At 37.6% G+C, this 24,386-nt stretch overlaps 1 long non-coding RNA gene across 2 annotated transcripts in view; it reads left to right on the forward strand.

Moving 5' to 3' along the window:
* The first annotated feature begins 17,758 nt into the window (after positions 1–17,758).
* LOC122809080 overlaps positions 17,759–24,386 on the forward strand; it is a 138,720-nt gene continuing 132,092 nt past the window's right edge. Inside the window, exon 1 of one of the 2 annotated variants that reach the window (XR_006365857.1) lies at positions 17,759–17,891. This is a non-coding gene — a long non-coding RNA (uncharacterized LOC122809080). Of the gene's footprint in view, positions 17,892–18,788; positions 18,920–24,386 lie in introns of those variants that run through there. The other variant, XR_006365859.1, reaches the window with a different exon arrangement.

Here is a 24,386-nt window from a genome sequence, read left to right on the forward strand (position 1 = left end):
AAAGGAAAGCTACATAAAACGGCATAAACCTGAATAGTATAGGCTGCAGTTACTATAACACTGCCATAGAATCTGCGTCATTAAAATTTGCCAAAAAGTCTGTCTTTCGTGTAAAGATGTTGCTATACATTTTACAGGCCTAATCTAAAATACATCTAGTAAAATGTTACTAGGTTTAAAAAATATGGTTTATATTTACACAGACTTGAAGAAAGAATGCAAAGTAGTAAGGAGAAGAGGAGGGTGTCTGCGAAAGAGAGAAGGAAAAGCTTCCCTTTTCAGATCACCAAAGAACAGAATGACAACAGAATGGGTTTTCAAAGGTTGAAAAACAAGGCGATCTCTGGAACTAAATGAAAGCAATACTACCCAAGTTCCATACTGAAAGTAAAGTGATATCATGAAAAGAAACAAGAAGTCAACAGGTTATGAATTGGTATCACCTACTATACAAAAATATGATAAAAGCAACACTGGACTCAACCCAAAAACTATGCAATGAGGAACCAATATGGATGAAATGAATCATGCAGCATTCAATTCAATTAGACTATTAAACTCAAATGAGAAAGAACTATTATTCTTTTTAAATCTTCACTTCTCTTCCACACTTCAGAAAGCCCATTACTTACATCAATCATATTAATGTTATGTTTTTTTTTAGCCGTCGTTACAAAGAACAGCCAAAGTCAATGAAATATTGTATACAAGAATACAAACTCTGTGTAATGTTCTTTTCTTTTCTCTGCAGTGGCATTTGTGATTAGTTGTTGGCTATTACAGCAGTTTCAAACTGGGGCTCCCTAATTAGACAAGAAAGAATGAATTCCAGGTGAGGATTAGGTCAGGATTTGTAGGAGATAGGTCTTGTAATAAAATAAATCCAATTATATATTTAGAATACTGATTATACAAATAAAACAAAATAAATGGTTATTTTACAGAGCATTGCTTTATTTTAATATATTGATATAAGAAACACCTTTTCAATACCTATTAATAGATTAAAAAGTGGGATTATTCACACCTTTAAAATTAAATACAAACAGTATTTTGCAGGAGGAGGAGATGCACCTTTCACAAGAGGATATTGACAGAACCTAAACAATAACAGACTAATTCAAAATTAAATTTTTAAATTTAAAATTTAAGATAAGAAGAGTAGTAAAAATATATTAAAAATTACATTTGCGCCTAGAATAATTCATGCATATAATGACAATAATGGTATGTTTTTTGTGGCCGTCCTTGGATACCAAAATATAGTGCGTACCTTGGCCAACATGCATTGGTTTCTAGAACATTTAGCAAAACTTCAAGAATTATCTAGACAAATGAAGAGTTTAAAGGTAACAACTTTATGAGGGGACTTGAAATGCGTTTTGGATAACTCAAAGAAAAATGTTATCGGAAAAGCCTAGAATGACTGCCAGAGAAACCTGGACAAATCCTTTAAAAATACATAAGCATGAGTGAAATCACTCACAAAAGGTGTGTCCCAGAGCCTGTCCCTTTTATGGAACAGGCTTCCCATTCATTTGGAGCAGAGTTAGTCTATTACCCAATTCAAGCACAACTAGAGCAGTAGATGGGGGATATAAAATTTATACCAGGCCTGCCAACCATGTCCCTTAAGGACAGGGATAGCTTATAGATGCCTGGCCCTAAATGTCCTACTTTGGTACAGCTCATTATTCTTTTGGGAAATGTAGGCTAGGCTTAAAAAGTGCCCCGGGTCATTAGCCTATTAACAATCAATAAAAATATGTACATTATACATCTGGGAGCACAAAACATTTACAGATAATTTAGTTATGCAAATCTTATTTTCTAAAATTGCCAACAGGTTATTATAGGATAACTTTTTTGAAGTTAAATACTAATCTTAGAAAATTACCAGCTGTTAGCAGAACTCTTCAAACATTACTAAAAGAATGTTTAATAAAAGAAATGGAAACTTGTTTTCAATAATAAGACAGAGCAAATGTTTATGGGGTACAGTAAAATTAAGGTAAAATATCATCATGGCCCAGGTATAAACTGAAAGAATAGAACAGGGAACCAATTAAAATTCAAGAAAATGTTAATCTGACTAAAAAAGTGAAACTCTATGCATGGAAAATGAAACTATATGCATGGATATGGTGAATGCTCTATATACAAAATCAGTGAATTTTAAATTAAAATTTTATGGTCATAAGAAAAATGAAGTCCCTTTAACTCTAAATGGACTTCACATTTTAGATGAAACATTCTCAAATCCACTGAAGTTTCATTAATAACAGATGCTGAAAACATACTTAATGCTTGCAAAACTACTGTAAAAGAAAAACAGCGATAAGTCACTGATGTAAAGTTAAGGGATACATACATACTGAAGAGAACCTCTCCAAGATCATACTGAGGCTCTAGTAAAATCTAGACACGTTACAGAAATAATTCATATTACAAAAAGTAGATCATAAAATGTTTGGGATTAATGAAATTTGAGATTTTATATAAAAACTTATGTACTTTTACCAACGCTAAATTAACGTTCTTTCTTACACTGTTTTCAGAATGACCACCACCCATACTGAAACACAAATAATTTGAAAGTCTGATCTTACAGATCTGTAACATTGGTAAACACGGACTACAAAGTTATTAAAGTGTATTTCTTAAGAACAGAATCAAAAATTATTTCCTCGGTAATAGAAGATGACCAGCTACTTTTACAATTGGCAGACCAACACAAAATAAAAAGAATCTTAACAATAGACCACACTGACTATTAGCAACTATAAGTCTGGATGCTGAAAATGCTTTAGGTTTTAAGAGAACTTTTTTCTAGAATCTTACATAAAGCTAATAAAACTATTATACAGTGAGAACATTATTTACCGATAAGAAAAGGATTAGCTATGGAGCCACTGCCAAATTCAAGAATAATATTAAAGTATTAAATAATGCTACTTTTAAAAAAATACTTTTTGCAGATATTCACCAATTACATTTTCACGTTACAAAATAATTGAATATAACAAAAAGTACTTTTAAATGGGACACATTCTAAAATATCCGACTGCAATTTCATGTATGCATCTTGAACAGTGTTTTAGGTTTGCAATCACTTCTCACACACGTGTGTGTATAATATATATATATATATATATATATATATATATATATATACATATACATATACATATACATATACACACACACACACACACACACATATACACACACACGTGTGTGTTAAGTTTGCATTTGTCAATTTCATACTATCGTTACCATGTACTGTTTTTCATGCCTTTGCAAGCCCAATCATGCCTGAAATGACCAGTTTACTAGGTTAAAATATTAAATAAATATTACATTTTCTAAACAAATTAGATGTCACACTGAATGAAACTGGAAAATTTCTAATCTTTAACTTACTAATAACTAAACTGGCACAATGCCACTAAAATCAAAACATTGATATTATTTTCAATTGAAACTGTAAACATATAATGTGTAGTCAACACAATCTAAATATCATTCAGATCACAACCATCTTACCACATATTTTAATACAATTTCAAAATGATAAAAAACTTACTTTAAAAATAAATTATACTTTATAAAACATTACCAACATATTTCATATATTAAATTCAAAGAAAATATTTCCTTTCCTTTGTATACAAATAAATAGGGAACTCTCTAAAAATCCTATGACAACGTGGGAAAATGTAGATACAGAACTGACAAACATATGCAATGACAGCTATACTTAAAGATATAAATTTACTGGATTGACACTGTGTAACGTCTGACAGACACCTACATCTGCATTTATGTAAATGACAAAAAAATGAACAAAACATAACAGAGTAACAAAATGTGGTCACTTGAACGGAATTACCTTCATATAATACCATTTACACTCCCACAAAATTATGGCATATAAATATTTTGAAATGCTTTAAAAACTGAACATCCTACTCTTTTAAAAGTTTACTTTTTCCTTGGTTTTCACTGATGAAAAGTAGATTTCACCAATGGAACTAACCAGAATAAAGTCTGAGAAAGAAAAATTAGTTTACAGTACAACTGCTTACAGAAGAAAGCAGAGTTTCCTGATATTTAAAAATATGCATTAGAATCAGATACCGTTTATGTTCATACAAATTTAGAAGTTATTTCTAACAAATGGCCTAAAAGGAACCCTAAATTCCTGCTAAACATACAACAAATATCTATATCTAATGCTTCCTGAGGTATACTATGTTTCGACACACTACTTGAAACTTATATTGGACTCGAAAAAGACACTAATCCAGACATCCATCCCCAAAGACATGAAATTTATTCTCAAGTTTCAGAGCTCTATCTACCACTTCTCCCTTGTGGAAAGTGCTTACTTGGAAAATTATATATCAAGCTTTTTATATCCCTGACAGAACTGGAAAAATATGTAAAAGCAAACTCACAGCCAGAGGACCTTTGGTTCAGTTCCTGGATGGGCTGCCTTTTGAGTGGATTTTGATGTCCTTGTATTCTTCTGGATTCTCAGAGATCTGGGAAGAAACTAGAGCACTCAAAGACAATGCAATAGGCAGACTGGTGACTAATAAGAGTGTGCGTAAGTGCAATTTGGAAGGCTTGGCAATCTGCTTACATTCCCCACTTGCCTAGTGAAACTCTTGTGCATGGCAACATTTGTTCATGGGGGTCACTTCAGTTGCCAGATGCAACTAGATGGCAATGAAAATACTGATGGAATTTGTATCAATACAATTTACAAGCATTTAAACTAATGTATTTTAAATTAAAATAGCCATGCAACTGTTTTGAAATTGGCTACAGTTATTTTTACTGTAATTACTTTAACATATAAACTTCTTAAATACAAGACATGAATTCTAGTACTAATCTACTGGTTAATCATTTTGGACAGTTTTAAATGTACTTTGGAGGACCCATGCAAGGTTTAGTGTTCCTAGTGAGAACATTACCCAGATTCTGCACCAAGCCCACTCCTATCCATTTGGGTGGCAGACTATATCAGCAAACAGGTCAAAACGACAGCTCATCAAGTGTGCTGTACAGAGACAATATGGCACTACAAGACTACCCTCAAAATGAGGTTCAGCAAATTACAACGGACTATATTGCAAAAACAAATGGGCGGCCGCAGTGGTACAGCGGTTAGCATTACCACCTCATAGCAAGAGGTTCGCTGGTTCGATCCTCGGCTGGGGTGCCTTCTGTGAGGAGTCTGCATGTCCTCCCTGTGGTCGCGTGGGTTTCTTCTGGGTGCTCCGGTTTCCTTCCACATCCCAATGACATGCTGTAGGTGGATTGGACTCTCGAAATTGGCCCTAGGTGTGAGTGTGTGCCTTCTGTGGAAGGTTGGGTGCAGAGCTGGCAAACTGACACCGTAAAACTCCACTGCCAATCATGAGCGGACAGGTGACCTGCTGTGGAGACCCCTAACCAGGAAAAAGCTGAAAGAAGAAGACAGTATGAAACTTAGTACAGACAAGACAGAAAATGGGGGAAATAAGAAGATGAAAACTGAAACAGAAATTAAACTGTGGAACACGTTAACATTTTCAAGTAGCTAGGAGGTGTGGTTAAAGAGAAGGGAAATTAAATGAGGAGGTTCAAGAGACAGACTCAGAGGTGCTGCAAACAACTGGCAGTGTTGGCAGACACTAGACAAAATGCCAGAGAGGCTGAAACGTAAGGTGTACAAAGCAGTGTTGTGACCAGTGTGTCTAGGACACAGAAACCTGGACAGTAATGAAAATGCAGCTGAAAAGGTTTTAGGTGAGAGATGAAATGCCCAAGATGGATACACACTGCGGGACAGAAGTGAGGACAGGACATTGAAGTCAAGGCAGGCCCAACTGCAAAGAAAACCAGATTAGAGTCTGGCAACATGTTTAGGAAGGCAAACAATTATTCGGCAAAGCAGATTTTGAGAGAAAAAAGGAAGGTGCAAAAGGATAGAAGAGGGCAGCGCCCAGCCAAGAGATGGATGTACTGCACGAGAGATGAACTATGCCAGTTGGGAGACGACTGTGAAAGAAGGTAGAAGCATGGCACTGAATTGAGTGCGGTGATGATAGCTGACACTAAACCCATACCGCATACAAAAATGGGGATAATGGGACTAGTGATGATAATCTGTACAAAGCTTAACCTTTCATCCTTTCTGATGATTTCTGCTTGAGCAGAGGAACCAGGGAGGGGTGTACTCTTTCCCCTTTATTATTTGCATTACATTTAGAACCACTGGCAAAGAAAATAAGGATCTCAGAAATTCAAGGATATAATTGGTATGGCAGGCAAGAAAAGCTGGCTTTATTTGTAGATATTTTGTACATTAGCGTTGTAGCATTTTGAGAGAGTCTCAGATCTTTTCAGGAAACAAAATGAATGAGGCCAAGACAAAGGCAATGGCGGTAAATTATGTACCCCGACAAACTGGTTCAGGAATACCCATATTTATGGGGACATGATAAAATTAAATATTTAGGAGTATGGATTAAAAAAGGATTCTAGTGAGATAGAGCCAAGGATATGTGGGAAGAAACTAAACAAAAGAAAACACAAAAACTGAGAAAATGGAAGCTTTGTTATAAGGATTTGGATAGTAAGATTTTAGTCTTATATACAGGTCTGGCATATTTTTAATCAACCTGAGAAGTTGTGGGTTGCAGTTACTAAAGAGCTGAAGGACTTTATCGGGGGGGGGGGGTGGCAACGGTCAAGTGGGATAAACCGATTCTTCCAGTAGAACAGGACAGACTGGGATTACCCAATTTGAAGGGGTATTTCAGAGCTACACAGTTAAGACCCATATACATAGCAAAAGCAGAAAAACAATTCAAAGTGGAAAGAGATGATGAAACATGGGGAAGCTCAAGAAACAAGGAGACACTGGGATTTTGAATGCATGCCTTTAAGGAGAATAATCATGCAGAATATTTCATCCATAAAGTAGAAGAAATGATTCTAAGAACTAAAGCAACACAGGAATGGTGTAAGGAGATTCTGCTGATAGGGATGACTGCAATTACGGATACAGGCAAGAGGGGGCCAGAATTTGTTGGAGAAAACTGGCAAAGAAGCCAAGGTATTGGGAGCAAATAACTAGAGAGGGAAAGATAATAGAATGGGAAGATGCCAAGAATTTACTTGGACTGCAGGTTAGACTGCCTTCTCTATTAGGGATTACTAGAGTATAGGCAAAGAGAAAGAAACAGAGGCCCTTAAGCCAGCACTGCTCTCTGCAGCTTTGAGCCAGTTTCTGTGGCTGCATAAATGTCAGCATCTTCCAGGGTTAAGAATGCTTGCAATGACTGCAGTTTCATGTTTAGACTCTTAGCATTTAGCAGCATGACCTTTAATTTATGTTTTGATTAAATTTTTATGTTGGTAGTTTTGACCACGTGGCATTGCCTAAAAAAGGCAGTATGTGGGGAGGCAGGAGACTGAAGGAGGCCATCTCTGGAAAAGCATCACGGTTCGTCAGTCATGTCATCCAAGGCCATCAGGTACTGGATCCCCTTGGAATGACACCAGAAACTAAGCAAATTGTGAAAGTCAATCATTTTCTGTTTGTACTGAGGCATCATTCTGGCGACGGCAGAATGTTGCTTAAGGCTAGGAACATACCTGCCTGGGACACGCATTCAGCATGCTCAAGCATGTCGCTCTTCATACACAGTCCAGGGAGGTATATCAAGTCATTCACGCCAGCATGGACTACAACAGAGTCACAACAGTACCGGTTGAGGGACTTGATAGCATAGGTGATATGGCAGATTCTGACATCCAACAAACTAACCATGACTTTCTCCTGATCCAGCCTGGTGAAAGGCACATCTGTCTCTCTCACAATGGAGTTTCTTAGGACTAATATCTTGGGTTTACTTTTAAACCTTAGTGGCTGTGTGAGACAGATGTGTGGACTGTGTGTGGTGTGTTGGGCAGTGGAATTCATGTGTTTTTGCCTCAGAGATCTCTTTTGTTTGGGCATGTTTTTGTTGAGGACCTCCACATAGGTGGGGGGATGTTTTGTAGGTGTGGTGTTTGTGTTGACTGCATCTGGGGGTGTGTCAGTATGGTTTGTAATGTAAAATGCTTGTGACTAGGATTGTGTCAGTGTGGTTTCTTTTTATTTATATAAATGTATGGCTGCCTATGTAGTAAAGTGATGGTTCAATAAAAAATGTTTCTTATTTAAAAAGGGCAGGAATTGAATAATTCATGTAATATTGCTTAGGTTATAAAATGTACAGCAATACATGTGAAGTGTAATGTTTATGTTAATATAGTTGGATTAGTTTTATATGAAAGTAAATTTGCCTGTCTCTCACAAGTGATAATTCAATAAAGGTGCTTGGAGGGAAAAAAGGTTCAACTTTTCCTCTCCTAATACTGCAACTTAAGAGATTTGCCAGAAAAAAAAAAACTGCTTTGCAAATATTTCTGTTAGGAGGGCTTACAGTTATTTGTTTGTAGTTTTTCCTTGAAGTTCTAAAAAATTTGCCCTAGGGTCAAGAAGCAAGTGTTCCGACATATTCCATGAAGCCAAAGGGATTAATCAACTGCTTCTGTATAGCAAGTGATGAAAAGATTACAGGTACTTGTTTATTTATATAATGCTGAAAACTATATGCCAATACCTTTAATCTTTCCTTAGTAGATGGGAAGGAGACCGTGACAGAGCAGATGATGGGTCTGTTGTCAGCCATCAAATGGCTGAACACTGAACAATAAGCATTGAAGGTTAATCACTAAACTTTCATTTCATCAACAGGGTAAATAACTACTTGTCCAACACTTCCCAGTCTCAAAACACAGAAGTGTTTCAAACCTCTTTTCACCACTGTAGTGCAGTCTCAGAGTTGGTTTGTGCATAATAGACACACTAATTATATATATATATATATATATATATATATATATATATATATATATATATATATATATATAAACGCTAGCCTAATATTACAAAGGTACCCAATTAGTACTCTCAAGATGTTAAAAAGTATTCTTTATAGGACCGGCCACAATGAGACGTATTAAAATATTTAATGATAAATTAAAAAACAGGAGAATACCGAATACAATAAACAAAATTTCAGCCACAAAGATATAAAAAAAAAATACAGTTGGATAGTCTCACAGATGCAGAAAACAATACTAAAAACTATTCTCACTAAATGTGCCTGACTAAAGAATTGCTGTTACCTGACTAACTTACTAAAGCAAGGCAACCTGATGTGTGCCGAGTATCTTACCACAGCAAACCCAGATGATATCCGTCTTTGTGGATGTGTGAAATATATTTACCCAGTTTGAAACTTAACAGGAAAGACTTCCAAGTACTGCTGGGAGAGCCAAGTACTGCTGGGAGAGTTCCAAAGAAACCAGATGCCGGTTAGAAGACATCACCTCTGGTCACTTGACTATAGTACAATACACAGGCTTTCCAAATCTATTCTCCGTTCCAAAATTTCCTTTGATACTCAATACAGAAAAAAATTCATCCCTATAACCCCCCCCCCACATATCACTATACTTAAACTGTGAGATATTGTGGTCATCATAATACATATATTGCAAAACAGGAAATAAATGTAAAAACACAAAATACATAATGTGATTAAGAAAACTTGAACTGTATTTCTCAATTGAGTTTAACCTGGAACCCCATAGTACAACAAACACATTTTCATTATTGTTATTGAGAAAGATTATCCCAAGTTTAAAAAGTTAAATGTTTTTCCTCAAAGACCGCTTAAAAACTTCCCTTAAAGGTTCAATATTACCAAACAGCTCTTTCCACTGCTTCCTCATAACTTACTTCCCTCAAAATTTTAAGTTCAATACATTTAATTTCCATCATTACAAAATATATACTTACAGCCTTTAAAACTTCACCAATCCCTTCACATTTGTGCTTAATAAATGTTAAAGCCTACGTATTTTCACCTCCCTTCTCATTTCTTTAAAATCACTTCAGCCATTCAGAACTGTTTAAACACATCAGAAGTGGACGATGGATTTTTTACATTTTGTCTTTAACCATTTCTTCCAACTTCCCTGACATAAAGAGGGGATACAGTCTAAAGATGGGCACTGGCAAAGCATAAATGGTCATAAGACTCAGTTGTATTTCCTATGATCTTACTTCTTGACACTGCATCCATTGCAAAAAATACTGCTTCCCTTGCACCTTTTTTAGTACAATACCTTTACATAAGCCATCCATCAGCGAACCCTCTCACCACTACCCATAGTGTAAATGGATAAACATTATCCCATACCCCATAATTTTAAAATATACCCCAGAACTGCTTATATATTTAATTAATTTATACACATATACAATCAATCTGGTTTCATTCTTATCACATTAAATACTATCTGGCAATTCTTTAATTTCTTTACTCTCCAACCACATTATACCATAAATTCATTCCATTAAAATGTCATCTATTATACTCTCAAATCTTTTTTTGCAATAGCTTTTTCATAATTGAATAGGCTGCATTATTCAAATCTTTTCCCCCCATGCTTTTCCATATGATCATTACCCCTTCATAAAATTTAATTCTCCCTTACTCCATTGAGTTTCCATTCATTTATTATTACCAAAGACTTGCTGTACCACAGAATGGACTGTACCTTCAATACTCCATCTCCAGGCTATTCATTTAAACACCTCTGTCTAGCATATTACTCAAATTAAAATTTTCAGCCAACTATCTTGAAGCCCAACTCTCACTTGCCTTCTTCCAACACATTCTTAAACTTCTTCCATAATTTTCCTCATTTAAAAATGACCACCCCATTTTTATTCACCAATGCCTTTATTAATACTTGTTCATTCTTCATGTCTTGACACCACCATTCTTCCTTGCAAAACATACTCCTGACTGGGAAAAAAAAAAAAAAAGCCACGAATGTCTCTACTTCCCTCATGTATACTTCTCTCTTTTCATAATCTACTTCCATTAATCAACTTTACCTCAAACAAATTCCCTGGTCAAATTACACTATCATATTTTAATATTTTTCAAAACTTTCCTTTTTTTTTTTTTTTTTTTTTTTTTTAAGGGATATATAGGAATGTAAAGGAAAAAAAAAAAAAAACAAAACACATTCACCTGCCATTCTGGTGAGAATTTATATAAAAAAGTTCAGTGGTATATGATCCAACCACAACATCTTTATTCCAGAAAAAAAAAAAAAATCAATCATAATTTGTCCTGTCAATTTTAACATCCTTACCCTCCATAGATGATTTCTTCCAACATCGGCCCAGGCAACTAAGTGATCTGTAAAACCTGCCCATCTATCATTCATTTGCTCGGTCCCTTCAGACCAGTCTCCTGCCCTCCAAGTCACAAAGTACATTAAGCTTTCTGGCGAGAGAAATTTGCAGACAACTCTAGTACCTCCCCCTCCCTTACACCAACATTATACATTAAAGTGGAATGGATAACACCACCTAACTTTCTTATGCACTGTTTGGACAGTATGAATTGCTTGGTTCTGGACTTTTAGGTGGCAGAATGCTATTCTGCAGATTTAGCATTTCTCTGGCATCTGGATTCCAAATGGCAGCTCTTCCAGCATTAGGCAATGAATAGTCTCATCAGTCTGTGGCCCTGTCCTTCCAACACAAGACAGCTCCATGTTGCCTTGCTGTTGACCTGTGCTGTGTAAACCTGTTTGCCTGCTCTAGTGCTGCTGACACTCCTTAGAGGCTCAAATGTTGGCTCCTTTAGGCCTTACAACAGTTCCCACAATTCTCACTTAGCATCCTGGGTCAGGCACTGTCTTACCCATGTGCTGGAGAGAGGGGCACTAATGGGGCCAGTGCTGGTTACACAGACGTGGACAATTTTAGGGGGGCCAATGCCAGATTCCCCTGCACTGCTCATCCAAATGCCAAAGGATGCCAGCAAAAGTTTTACCTCCCACTCCTGTGCAGGACCCTCGGTGCACCATTCTCCTGCACCCTTCAGGAGTGGATCAGGTACCTTCAGTACAGGAAAATCCATTTCTTAAAGCCTTTTTTCCCCCCATTTGTGGGTAAAGAAGGCTGCCCAGGCAACCAAAGAAAGAGAAATATTAAGAGATAAAAGGAAGAGTTCATATCTCTACCACTCAAATATCAGTGAAATTTTTTTTACAGCTGATGGACAGAAATAGAAGAAAAGCTGTGTTGGATCTGTACATGTTTAGGCTGTGTAGTGCAGCTAGCTTTCAAACAAGAACAAGTGTACTCTAAGAAATGTTTCACTTAATACAATATAAGGTCGATATCATGTACTGTTATAGGATTTGATTTTAGGGATAGTGAAATATAATAGGCTAGTGTACATATTAGAGAGAATAAGACAGTTATAGAATACAAGTGATATTGATATCCACACGGGCAAAACATCCTAGGTTTACCTTTTTGGGTAGGCCACGTGCATTACAAGAATATCTATATATATATCAGGTGGTTTCCTACACAGCAGAGAACTTTAATAAATTCCTCACAAATCATATCTGACAAAGTAACAGCATGTAGATACATCCCTGACAGAGACAGGCACAGGCTGTAAGAATCACAAAGCCAAAACATGTTTAGACCAATCAGCCTGACCACTATTTATGTAAAACATTGAAAGAGTCATAATAGAGCTCATCAAAAACAAAACAGAAACCTCAATTCTGTCAACTATGGAATAGGATGGGTCTGTCAAGGGTAGAGCCTGCTTTTTCAATCTTGTGGCATTCTTTGAAAAGGTAACAGCAGCACCACAAAAAGAGCTGGCAAAGCATACTGCTTACCTAAAGTTTACTAAAGGTTTGCCATTATTTCACATCAGGGAATAACAGACAAAGTAAATGACAAACCATACTTAATTCAATTGGTAAAACACTGGTTAAGCAACAAGACATGTCAAACTAGAATGGATGGGTTACTTGTGGCATCACACATCTCTACTGACATCACGTTCCTTCTGAACTACCGTTCTCAGAAATAAAACTGGAGTATGGGATTTGGATAACAATATGCTAATAACCGCAAGATGAGCAACTTAATTAGTTCAGTAAAAGATGCTCAAGTTTTCCAATATGTTCTACAAAAACTTTATGCCCGACATCAGTAGTAATGATTTTAACTTCGATAGATGTGCACTGTCAGAAAAACATGCTGTAGCTCATCCAATTCTAATCTAAACAGCATATCTAGTCATTCTAGGCAGACCACTGTTCTACTTCTTACATCAAAATCAAAACAGTTACTAAAGGCAGTACTGCCTTTTGTAGCTCTTCAACAGCCACCTGAAACTCCTCCTAGAAAGTTCACAGAACCTGAAAACTTCAAATATTCAGAAAGGCTTCAGCGGCTGCCAAATTCTTACAGCTTATATGACATGGCCTCTGGTCTAAACGGGCAAAGTCTTAGCTTGTTCTACTTAACACACCACTGTGAAAACTAACACTAGACGGGAGAAAAGAATACCACAAATAAGCATCAGTGATAGAAAATGTAACAGATCCATAATTTTGGAAGGCATGCAGATATAATAAGCTTTCCTTTAGAATTTGTTCACCATCATGCTTCAAAAATAATCTTAATATGTACAAAAGATCAACATGGGAATATAACATTCAAGCTTCTAGAAGACAGTAGGTCATAAACTTGACAATCTTACACAGTCTATTCTTGCAAAAGCAGCAAGGTTGTCAAATCTGACTCGTACTTGAGGAAGCAGTGAAGTTGGCATATCTGACTTGCACCACACCGTTGTACCGCAATACTTTAAACACAACGATTAATGCTGCAGCTCACTTTACTGGGATTACTAGCTTCTGTCATTTCACCATTGCTGCTTTGGATCACATTGCAGAGGGCCTAGATCCACCTTTACATTTGCCCGTTTATTACTAGATAAATTGTATTGTGCTACAGCTCAAGAGGGTAGCTGTCCATGCTATTATGACCAAATAAGTCTGTTGATAGTTTAGTTTCTGATCTATACAGGTGTAGATAAGTCAGCAAACCCAATATCTCTAGATTCTCATACAAAATATATTCTGTTTGAACAATTTTCTTTACCAAGTTTTCTAAAAATCCACGACTTTGCCAAAATGAACTCTTGAAATAATAAGATCTGCATATATGGTTGTTAAAGCCTCAGCACTCACTCGCTTATTGTATGACCTTGAACAACTCACTTAAAACCAGACACTGATCCCAAGTTGCCCCTGAAAAGGGAGGGTGTCCAGTAGACCTGATTAACAGATGGGTTTATGATTATTAAACATGGCATGATTCAACAGGGCATCAACACCCCTTAACTAACTGGATACTGAACTTTCTCATCAACAGATCCCAAAAAAATACACGTGTGGGAAATAACAGTTCAGTTAGTGAGCATGGTCTTCCCTCAGGGATGCATCCCAAGTCCTCTGGCGTTCACCTTGTTGATGCACTACTGCATGGCCAAGCATGAATCCGACACAATCAAGTTTGCGGAGGATACCACTATTATAGGTCTCGTCAGAAATGGTGACAAAACTGCCTACAAGGATGAAGTGGAGCATTTCTGGCCTTAAATACAAGTAAGCTCAAAGAATTAATAGTGGACTTGAGGAAGACTCAGGAGATGCATTAACCTCTGGAAATTAAAGGGGTAGCAATGGAGAGACAGTCAAAAACACCAAGTTCCTGGGGGTGCACATCCCCAAAAATAGACCCTGGTTGACTCACAGCCACACAGGGAAGAAGGCACATCATCATCTGCACTACCTACAGAAACAGAGCAACGCACACCCGTCTCAGTCCATCCTCAAAGCCTTCTATAGGAGGATCATCAAGAGTATCCTCTCAAACAACATCATAGTTTGGTATGTTAACTGCAAAGCATCTGACCACAAGGCTCCCCTGAGGATAGTGAGGACAGAGTCACTGGTTCCTCGCTCCCATCCATGGATTATCTGCAAGAAGGGCTAGGAAGATAAACGATCCTACTCACCCTGTCTATGGTGTGTACTTCCGTCTTTCCTCAGGCAGGCGGTACTGCAGCTTACACTGCAAAACATCTTCTTCCTTCTATACATAAGACTGCTGAACTTGAATGCCAGGCATGACAGCGAACAGCTAGATCAATATGGCAGTTGCTATAAAGAGTCAGCTATAGCAATCACTCTGGCAAATTGCTTCAATAACTGGAACAGTTGCCCTGGTTTCTTATGCTATTATCTCCTGAATGTGCAATAGTCAGGAGTGTTACCACTCCTTACACATGCAATATGATCAGAATACATCATACTACAACTGATGAATTGCAATATTCTAAGCAAATCACAATGTGAAGTCACAGTCTTGCAATACCTACTAATATAATACTGTCTAATGTCTTCCTGTCCAATTGTGTTAATATTTGAATTACTACTGTATGTGCATTAGTCTTACTGTTATTCAAACTATGTGCTCATTATTATGTCTTGCACGGGGACCAAAGCAACATAATTTTGTTCAGCTTCCACTGCTGTGTATATCTGATCGACAATAAAGTCTACTTTGCCTTTTGACAATCACAAAGAAATACATTCTACCTTAACCATCCAGCACAACTACTTAGCTGCTCCAGAAAATGCACACAGTACTAGGAGGACTTCAGTTACCCAAGCTAGATTAATAACAAGCACTCTTTTATGGAGGCTGTATTCCCCACAGAGAGAAACAGGATTGATGCACTTCAAAAACTGCAAACAAAAAGATACATACATGTGCATGAAGGCTTGCAATATTTACACCCTAAAAAGAAAACACAGTCAGTATATATCAGACACTATAGAATATCATACTAAAAGGGCAAATATCTTGTATGGTCAGGAAGGCATAGAAAACAAGGCCATTACACAATACAACTGCACAGTCTTTTTTGGAAGAGAAAATGTCAAGAGAAGTCTGGCCATTACAGAAGGGAAACAGCTGTACATTTTGAACTGACAGACAGAACAGGCAGATGGAACACTGCTACATCACCTCATCTAACGAAAAGTACTTCAACAATGGAATATATCCTTGAGATGTACTACAAAGAGAGCACCAGAATACAGACCTAAAGTACAGAAAGAAGCCAGGACCATCTTTTGGTGTCAAAGGTGAGCATTCATTATGTTAAGCTATAATGAAGCATTGAATAGAATTTCAGGAGAGAAAGGGAAAGTACAGAAGTTAGTTCAAGAATACATGGATGAATATGAGCCCCAATGACAAACCAAAGACAATGACACAAAGCCGGAAGTAGGTCTATTGAAAATGATGTGGGCAGTGGATAAATCCAGCAAGATATAATCTCTACTAAATAACAGCCCAGCAACATTCATCTAGGATTTCTACATAAATCACACAATCTCAATATTGCAGATAACTACAGAAACACATAAGGATTTAAACTAATAAAAAGGCATACATGAATTCAGGCTTAAATTATTTTACCAAATATTTGTGGTCTTGTAAGTAACGCTGACAATGGACATCACAGTTTAAAAAAAGATATGTTTAAAAGTAAAGACCTGTGTATCATCTACCATGTCTTACAAAATGGAACAACAGAGTGATGAGGGCCCCATCATGTCTTGACAATTGCTAAACCACATTTAAGGCACTACCTTAGGCATTTTTGCAACAAGTTTTAATTTACATAAATGAAAACTTTAACCATTACGGTTTTATATTATTTTAAAACTGTGGAAGTTGATGTAGCCCAACTATTATCTTCTGTATTAAATAAAACAAATTCTGTACTGCATAAGACATTCATGACATATAAAAATTCAACACAAATTCTCCCAAGCCAAACAAAATATACAAACTCAGATATTAACAATCCCTGAAGTTACTATAAAAGCAAATCACAATTCCAAAGACCGAACAGTACTACCGCTAAACAGAATACCAACAATTAAAAAGGTGGATTCATTTTCCTAGCAAGCACCTTTATAAAATTAAAACTTTTAAGTTCGTTTATGGATGGGCTGAAATCTTCATTACTGACCACAACAGTAAAAAAAAAAAAAAAAAACCTTAGGTGTTCTTGTCAAGTTTCCATTCCCCACACTAAATCCCCATTTACACAGTCGTACCCACCTGTTCTTTTGAAAGACACGTTAGTCTATACAACATCTTAACAACTTAGTGATACTGCAGCATCCCAGATTTTAAAACACTGCCAAAGAACTAGATTCTACACCAAGTGTTAATGTCATAGCCAATATGTAAAACATGACACTACATGAGCTGTAGTTGTGTCAAAACGTGTTTTAATTGCAGATGCAAATCATCATATGATAAATCGCGTACTTGATTTTTAAAATGTTAGGGACAGGTAGAGAACCCAAACAAACGTGAAAAAATTCACGTGAAACTTTTTCTCCTCTTTACATCAACTTCATTTTTCAAACAGCAGCAGCATCCGTGAAACCATAAAGAATTCATAAAGTGAGGTTCAAATATCCATACACCACATCATCTAGACCCACTTCAGTCACTCTAAGACGTTTCCTAACCCTACACCGGACTACTCAAGTCTCCTTACCTGGTTTAAGGTCGCCATTTTGTACTGCTCTCTTCCCGAACCTTGTAAACCCCGCCTCTCCCACAGCCTTTTGGTCTGGCCCACGGGCAAGTCTTGCGTTCCGCCTACACTTTATAACTATTGGTTCTTTAGTTTCGACAGTAAACAGCATAATATCGGTGCTGGCCGAGTTTATTTTACTGAGCATAGCTTGACTCGACTGGTGTTCTGCTTACATATCGTAACATTGTGCTTTTCACTTCCTACAGCGAAGAGTGTAAGGTCAGTGTTGAACATATTTAAGCTGTGAGTATAACTTTTTTTGCCTTATAAATTTCTAATTTTTCTTCACTTCAGAAATGTTTAGTCTGTAGATTTTGAAATGGGTTATGTAATTGCAGCTAACAAAGAAGCTGTGATTGTTTATGTTTGCAGTAACTGTGGTCCTCTGATTCCCTTAACATAGGGTTACCACCTGTCCCTCTTTGGGCAGTTGTATCCTGCGAAAAAAACTAAACAATCGCAAGTGTCCTGAGATTCTTAAGACAAAGTATATTTCTTAAGCTTTCTAAAATAGTTGCATGAAACAGTTAGTTATTTTGTATCTGGAACACAAATATTATATGACATAGCATAAGCAAGCTTTTGTTTTGTCAAAAAAGTAAAGTTATGTCCTTTGCACTGGCTGTGGGTATAATTTGTCCTGCAAAATCTGACCTTTCTACAAAAAATGTCCCACTTTGGGCTTTTGAAAAGGTGGTAACCCTACCTTAACATACAAATACACGTTTAATGTTTTTTTTTTTATTTGATGGATGAATGTTGAGTTATAAAATTCGTTCCTTTTCAGTGCATGCTGTTATTTGAAACTGTTGGGTTGTTTATCGTGACCAAAACGACAGAATAGTGTTTGCTCGTTCTTAACAGAAGTGTTGCTGCCATTCAAACATGTTGTTTGGATTAGTAAAACAGTTAACTGAGTGATCGTTTTAAAAGTACAGAACAACTTTTGTAAAACAGCTATGCGCGTGCCAGTTGAAGTGGTTGTCAAATTTCACACTATGTAAGTACTGTGTGGTATTTGACAGGTTATGTTCGATAGCTCTTTATTTGGGGGTAAATTGAAATAAAAGGAGCAATCTTTAGAAGTTATGATAAATATCAGTTAGTACACTTTTTTACCGTACGTTTTAGTTCACTGGATGTTGGACGAGTAATTTCGTAAGAGAAGAAATCCTGTGCTCTAGATCCAGATGTTTGTTGTCCTGCTGTCGTGGATACCACAGTGTAGCCAAAGAGCAAGGAAACACGGGTGTCTGTATCGTGCGCAGGAGGTAAAAAAACAATACCAATTTAATTTGCTATAGCTATACAACTCCAAATCAAAACATTTTGCGGTTGTTATAAATGTTTTATACGTGCTTAAAATTCTCAAGATACTTTCGAGCTAGTGCTTGGCTCTTAAAAAAAATAAGGTATAAAGAGTAGCATCAGGTAAAATTGTCATTTGCTGCTGACGTACTGGGTATTTTAAATATCTCATTCTTATTGCTAGTAAGTATGGAATTATTTATGCTTGCACTGTTTGTATATATCTAGCATTAACATAACTGAGGCTGCATTGTGGAGTATTCCTGCCAGATGTGAATTTAAAATGACAGAGCTTGCTTCACTTTTCATGTATTCCATTCAGAAGGGCATCTCATGGCAGTATGTGCTATCAGAAAGCACACTAAATGTAAGGTAGTGTTTTGTCACAGAAAAGTGACTGTTAAAATACAGTGCCTCATGCCCCGTGCATGCTTTTTTCAAAACGCTTTCATTTTTTTGTTTGAGTCCCATCTACTAGTCTTAGGGAGAAATGTTATAAGGCTCTTTTCTAAATTGGTCTTCACTTATTTAATGTCATCTGTTTACATTTTTCGAAAAGTGTTGCTGTCCGTGCACAATGTTTGTGTAGGTCACTGTCTCAGTAGTCTTTATGCATAGAGTTTAGGAATAAAAGAATTAATCTTTATGGACAGCAGTTACATTTTTTCCCCTTTCTTAACTACAGAAAAATATTCACATAAGGCATATATTTTAAAGTGTTCCATTCTTGCAGTTTTACATTTAAATTCTTCAAAAGTTAGAAATCATGCCAGATTATTTAGCCGCAAGTCTGGTTATTTAGTATTAAGTACTCATCCAAGAAGGAACAACTTTGCCTTTCTTGCTAAAGAATTGCATTTGTTGACTTAATAAAATAGGCCATGCTTCAATAAGGGTTTTGAAGAGCCATAATTCAGACCGCTCAGTATAAAAGTGGACAGCTTCAAAGTCTCTCTCTCTCTTTTTTTTTTTTTTTTCCAACTTCTCTTCATTTTAGTGTTTTTTTTTTATCTCGAAACTTCACAATTATTTTTGAATGCAGATATGAATGTGTGTTGAAGAAGGAACAACTTTGCCTTTCTTGCTAAAGAATTGCATTTGTTGACTTAATAAAATAGGCCATGCTTCAATAAGGGTTTTGAAGAGCCATAATTCAGACCGCTCAGTATAAAAGTGGACAGCTTCAAAGTCTCTCTCTCTTTTTTTTTTTTCCAACTTCTCTTCATTTTAGTGTTTTTTTTTTATCTCGAAACTTCACAATTATTTTTGAATGCAGATATGAATGTGTGTTGACCGGAGTCGTGGGCTGATCACAAGGGTCCCATTTTAGCCACAGCCCTGGAGTAATAATAGAGACAGAGAAATATAATGGCATAAAATAAGAAAGCAGAAGTACTTAATGGGGAGGGTGTTACCTAGGAAAGGGGTGCTGCAAGGCTTGATGCTGCAGGCATATTGCCTCTCCACCCTTGGAAGGTCTGCTTTCCATATAATGCTCATTGTGGAGGACCATTACTGTGCTTGGGTAATGGATTAACTGTTTAGTTTTTATCCATTTATTATTGGTATATCTATTTTTAATTTTGTTTTAATTCTTCTGCTTAAAGTTGTAGGGTGTAGTTGTTGTTTACATCAAAACATTGTGCATTTAATGTCCAAGTAGAGATACACTCACAGGTTGACTGAAAGACAAAAACTGTCCTATGTATTCAAGGACACCCCCACTAAATATAACTAGCATTTTGACTGTGCACTATTCCCTTATTTCAGGTTTTATCAGCAAAACATAACTTTCCTGCCTCCCCATAAACGAGAGATGTTCAGTTTGTATGCACTCACAAACATATCCTTGTAACTACTCCTTGAGTTAGTTTTTTTCTGCTCAAAACCATGGCTTTCTCTGAGCCTTCCTTAGCAAGAACAGATGAAAAAAGTGGGTTGCTATTGATTATTTAATTTGTATTCTTCTCTCATTAACCATGGCTTTCTTACAGGACGTGGTTAGTGATGGAAAAAAAGAGGTCCTCATGCTAACCATGGATATGATTAACAAAGGGAAAGGAAATAGGGGGGACTTGGAGATTTTCACTCTCCAAGACTTCTTGTCACATAAAGTGCTCTTGTTATTCAGTGAGCAAGATCTGTACAGTAAAGTTTTGCTGCGTAATGTTGAGCGTCCAGTGTTCGAGGGCCATAATCGAATGCAAGCTGTTATCTTTCATCTCAGGAGTGGTACATGAAAATGCAGTAAGACTAATGTAGGTTTGCAGAAGAAAAGCATTAACCAATTAATGAGTCATGCTGTTGAAGCACTGATCTCAAATCAGTTTGACTTCTAGTTATGGAGAAGACATGAGTTGTGATGGCACACCGTTGGTTTTACTTCTGCACTTGTGCCACTTCCTTCACGTACCCTTTTTGGTTGTATTTCATTTTATTGAAGAAATAGCCAGCAACTCTTCATGATAGCTAAAGGTTTATATTTCTTAAATTGAGCAGTTTCACCAACATATGTACTTTCACACAGACCAGTCTGAAAAACTGGGAGTGCATATATTTCATGAAGATCTTTGTTTGGTAGGTTCTGTAGTCATTTTCTATAGTCTCATGTAAACGGTTCAAGTTTTTTTTTTTTTTTTTTTTTTTTAATGGGATTCTTTAAGCAGATGCATCAATTTCCAAGATAGTTAACAAAGGTTCTCCACTGAAAATGGCTTCCTTTAACCATTCTGAAATATCTGACTTTGCTGCTTCATGATTATGGCTGGCTTCTTTTTAAAAAGATATTTGGCTGCTGATGTTTTATTTCCAGACATGCCATTTCTCCATTCACAGTTGTCCTATGCTGCCGTTATATTTAGCTGTACGTACGCATTGCTATAGTGCTCTGTGTAATTTTTATGCATAACTGTAGATGTCCTTACATTCACCGCTGCAGTATTCCTTGCAAATGGGATTCCCTGCCATGAAGCCCACCGTCTGACCAGTTTACTAAAGTCTACCATTGCTTTAAAGTATGCTGAACGTCACCTGCACACTCCTTGTATAGGGTAGGGCATGAAGGTAATGTTCAGGCGTTCCATCCACAGAACTTCTTTGCCGCCAGCCCAAATGCTGTTTTTAACCATCGGCCTGTTAACTCTGTCCATATTACCTTTTTTTTTTTTGTTGGCATTCCTGTGCTTACTCCTGTTTGCTAGAGTCCTCACAGTTGCAAATAAGTACCCAGTTGGATTTTTGATTACTTTTTCTGCTTGTTTTGTGCTGTTTGGGGTTAGTTATCCAGGAAGGGTAAAGGCCAGTGTGGGAGACATTCCCTATAAAGACCGCCACGATAAGTGTTGCTCACAACCATACATCTTGTTCAGTTTGTCAGGTGTTTGTCCTCAAAACTCTTCATAGTAGGCTTTCTTCCCTTTCCTTGTATCTTGAGAACCAACATCTTAAGCTTCTTGCTGCAGATACCATGGACGGAACTTCCTGCCCCGAGGGTCAGCTGTCAGGGAAGAAGGTGTATAAAGTAAGACCAGAATCTTCTGCTGTCCAGCCTCTGCTGGGAGTTTCACCTTGTTGTTTTGTCTGATTTTTCTACTGCATCTGGGTTGGAGGCCAATGAGGATCTGGCGGGAAGCACGTCTGACAAGGCTTTGCAGGCGTCCATTTCTGTTGACTGTTTCTGAAGGTCTAGAGGAGTTCCACAGTTCCTCTTTAGGGAAGGGGTTCCTACTGCAGTTGTGGAATGCTGTCCTGAGTCAGGGCCTTCTCAGGTGTCTAGGACAGATGTCCCCTTAGAAAATGCTTCTTCTGCTCCTAGGGATCCATAAAGTGACTGGCAGGCCTTTACTCGGGTTATTAAATGCTTAACTGTCATTGAGACCTCCTCAAGGGATTTCAGTTCCTGCTCCTCCTTCTCTTCTTCCCCTAAAAGGCCCAGAGAATTGAATTTGTCTGAGGTGGTTTCTGATGATCATGATGACTCCCATGTCTCAAGTAAGAACGTCTGTGGTGGATTCAGCAGTTGTCTCTGAATCCAGGGCTCCCTTTTCAGCCTCCTCTTCTCTCTCAGGATCTGTTCACAGACGCTTCAGATGTGGGTTGAGGAGCAATGTTTGGTTCTCAGAGGGAGTGTGGTCACCTCGTCAGCAGAAGGAGCACATAAATATCAAACAGATGAGGGCTGTTATGCTGGCACTTCAAGCCTTTCATCTTCTTAGGTTCATAGGTAGGTACTAGGTTATCTGCCCGAAGGCATTTATAAGCTTAGCCAGAATGTGTTGGCTTTCGCCGCCTCCTTAGATTAGTTCCCTGTGCCTCTGTCCAGCAGAGCCACTGAAGTGATCCCCGGGGTAAACTTTCTGTTTCCATCCACTCATCAAGGTTTCTCTTGAAGAGTGCTGGCGAGGAGCTCTCCCTAATGTAGATTGGAATCTTGTTCCAAAGCATGGGAAGTTTCTGAGATAGGAATCTATCCCTCCAGCATGTCCTATTTATTGTTGTGGTGAGGTTTAGATCCCTAGAGCTTGTGGCTCGAGGGGATAAGGTTTTCTTTAGGTGGAGCATGCCCATCAATTCTGGGTTGGACATGGCCTTGTGTGTCAGGCAGAGATTACCTCTGAGCAGACAGTATGTAACAGAGTACAGCTGGAGTTTCTTCAATCGAGCTGCATAGGGCATCTGTTTGAGGTCAGTGATCCTCTTGGTGAGGTACTTCTGTGGCCTTTCCAGCTGTTGCAGGTGTCTTGTAAGGTACATCCCAAATGGGGCATTGTACTCTGATGTGTCTGATGAGTAATGAGTAGAGGGGCAGAATGACCTCTTGATCTGGATGCAAACCCTTTTGTGATTAGGTGGGCCACATAGAAGGATTTTCTAACAACTTTGGCAATGTGATTATCAAAGGAATGATTACTATCTACTTGTGTCCCCCAGATCCCTTATTACGTTTTCTGTATTTAGGGGACTACCACCTATGTGGGAGTTTGTAGGTACTTTATTTCCAAAGGGAGTAACTATGCACGTTTTGGCATTTAGCTTGAGGCCATGATTTTGACACCCGGTATCCGTCTCAGTGAGACCCTTTTGGAGGATGTCTGTGTCAGCCAGTGAGTCAGTTACTGCCCCTAGTTTGCAGTAGTCTGCGAACTTGGTCAGCCATAGTCCTCCTGTGCTTGTCTGTACCTCTGAGAAGTATATGCCGAACAGGAGGGGTCCTAGGAATGAGCCCTGTGGAACACCACTTGTAACCGGTTTAGAGTCAGACCTAGCTCCCGCAACTCTCACCATGTGGGTTCTGTCCGTGAGCCAATTGGCAACCCATCTTGTGACATGGGGGTTTATGTTCAGGCTGGTGAGCTTGTCTATAATATCAGAATGAGGAATGGTGTTGAAGGCCTTTGCGAGGTCTAGGTAGGCTGTGTGTACCACCTTTCC

Source organism: Protopterus annectens, chromosome 8.part0, assembly GCF_019279795.1.
Source record: "Protopterus annectens isolate FY-2018-M chromosome 8.part0, PAN1.0, whole genome shotgun sequence".
NCBI lineage: Eukaryota > Metazoa > Chordata > Ceratodontiformes > Protopteridae > Protopterus > Protopterus annectens.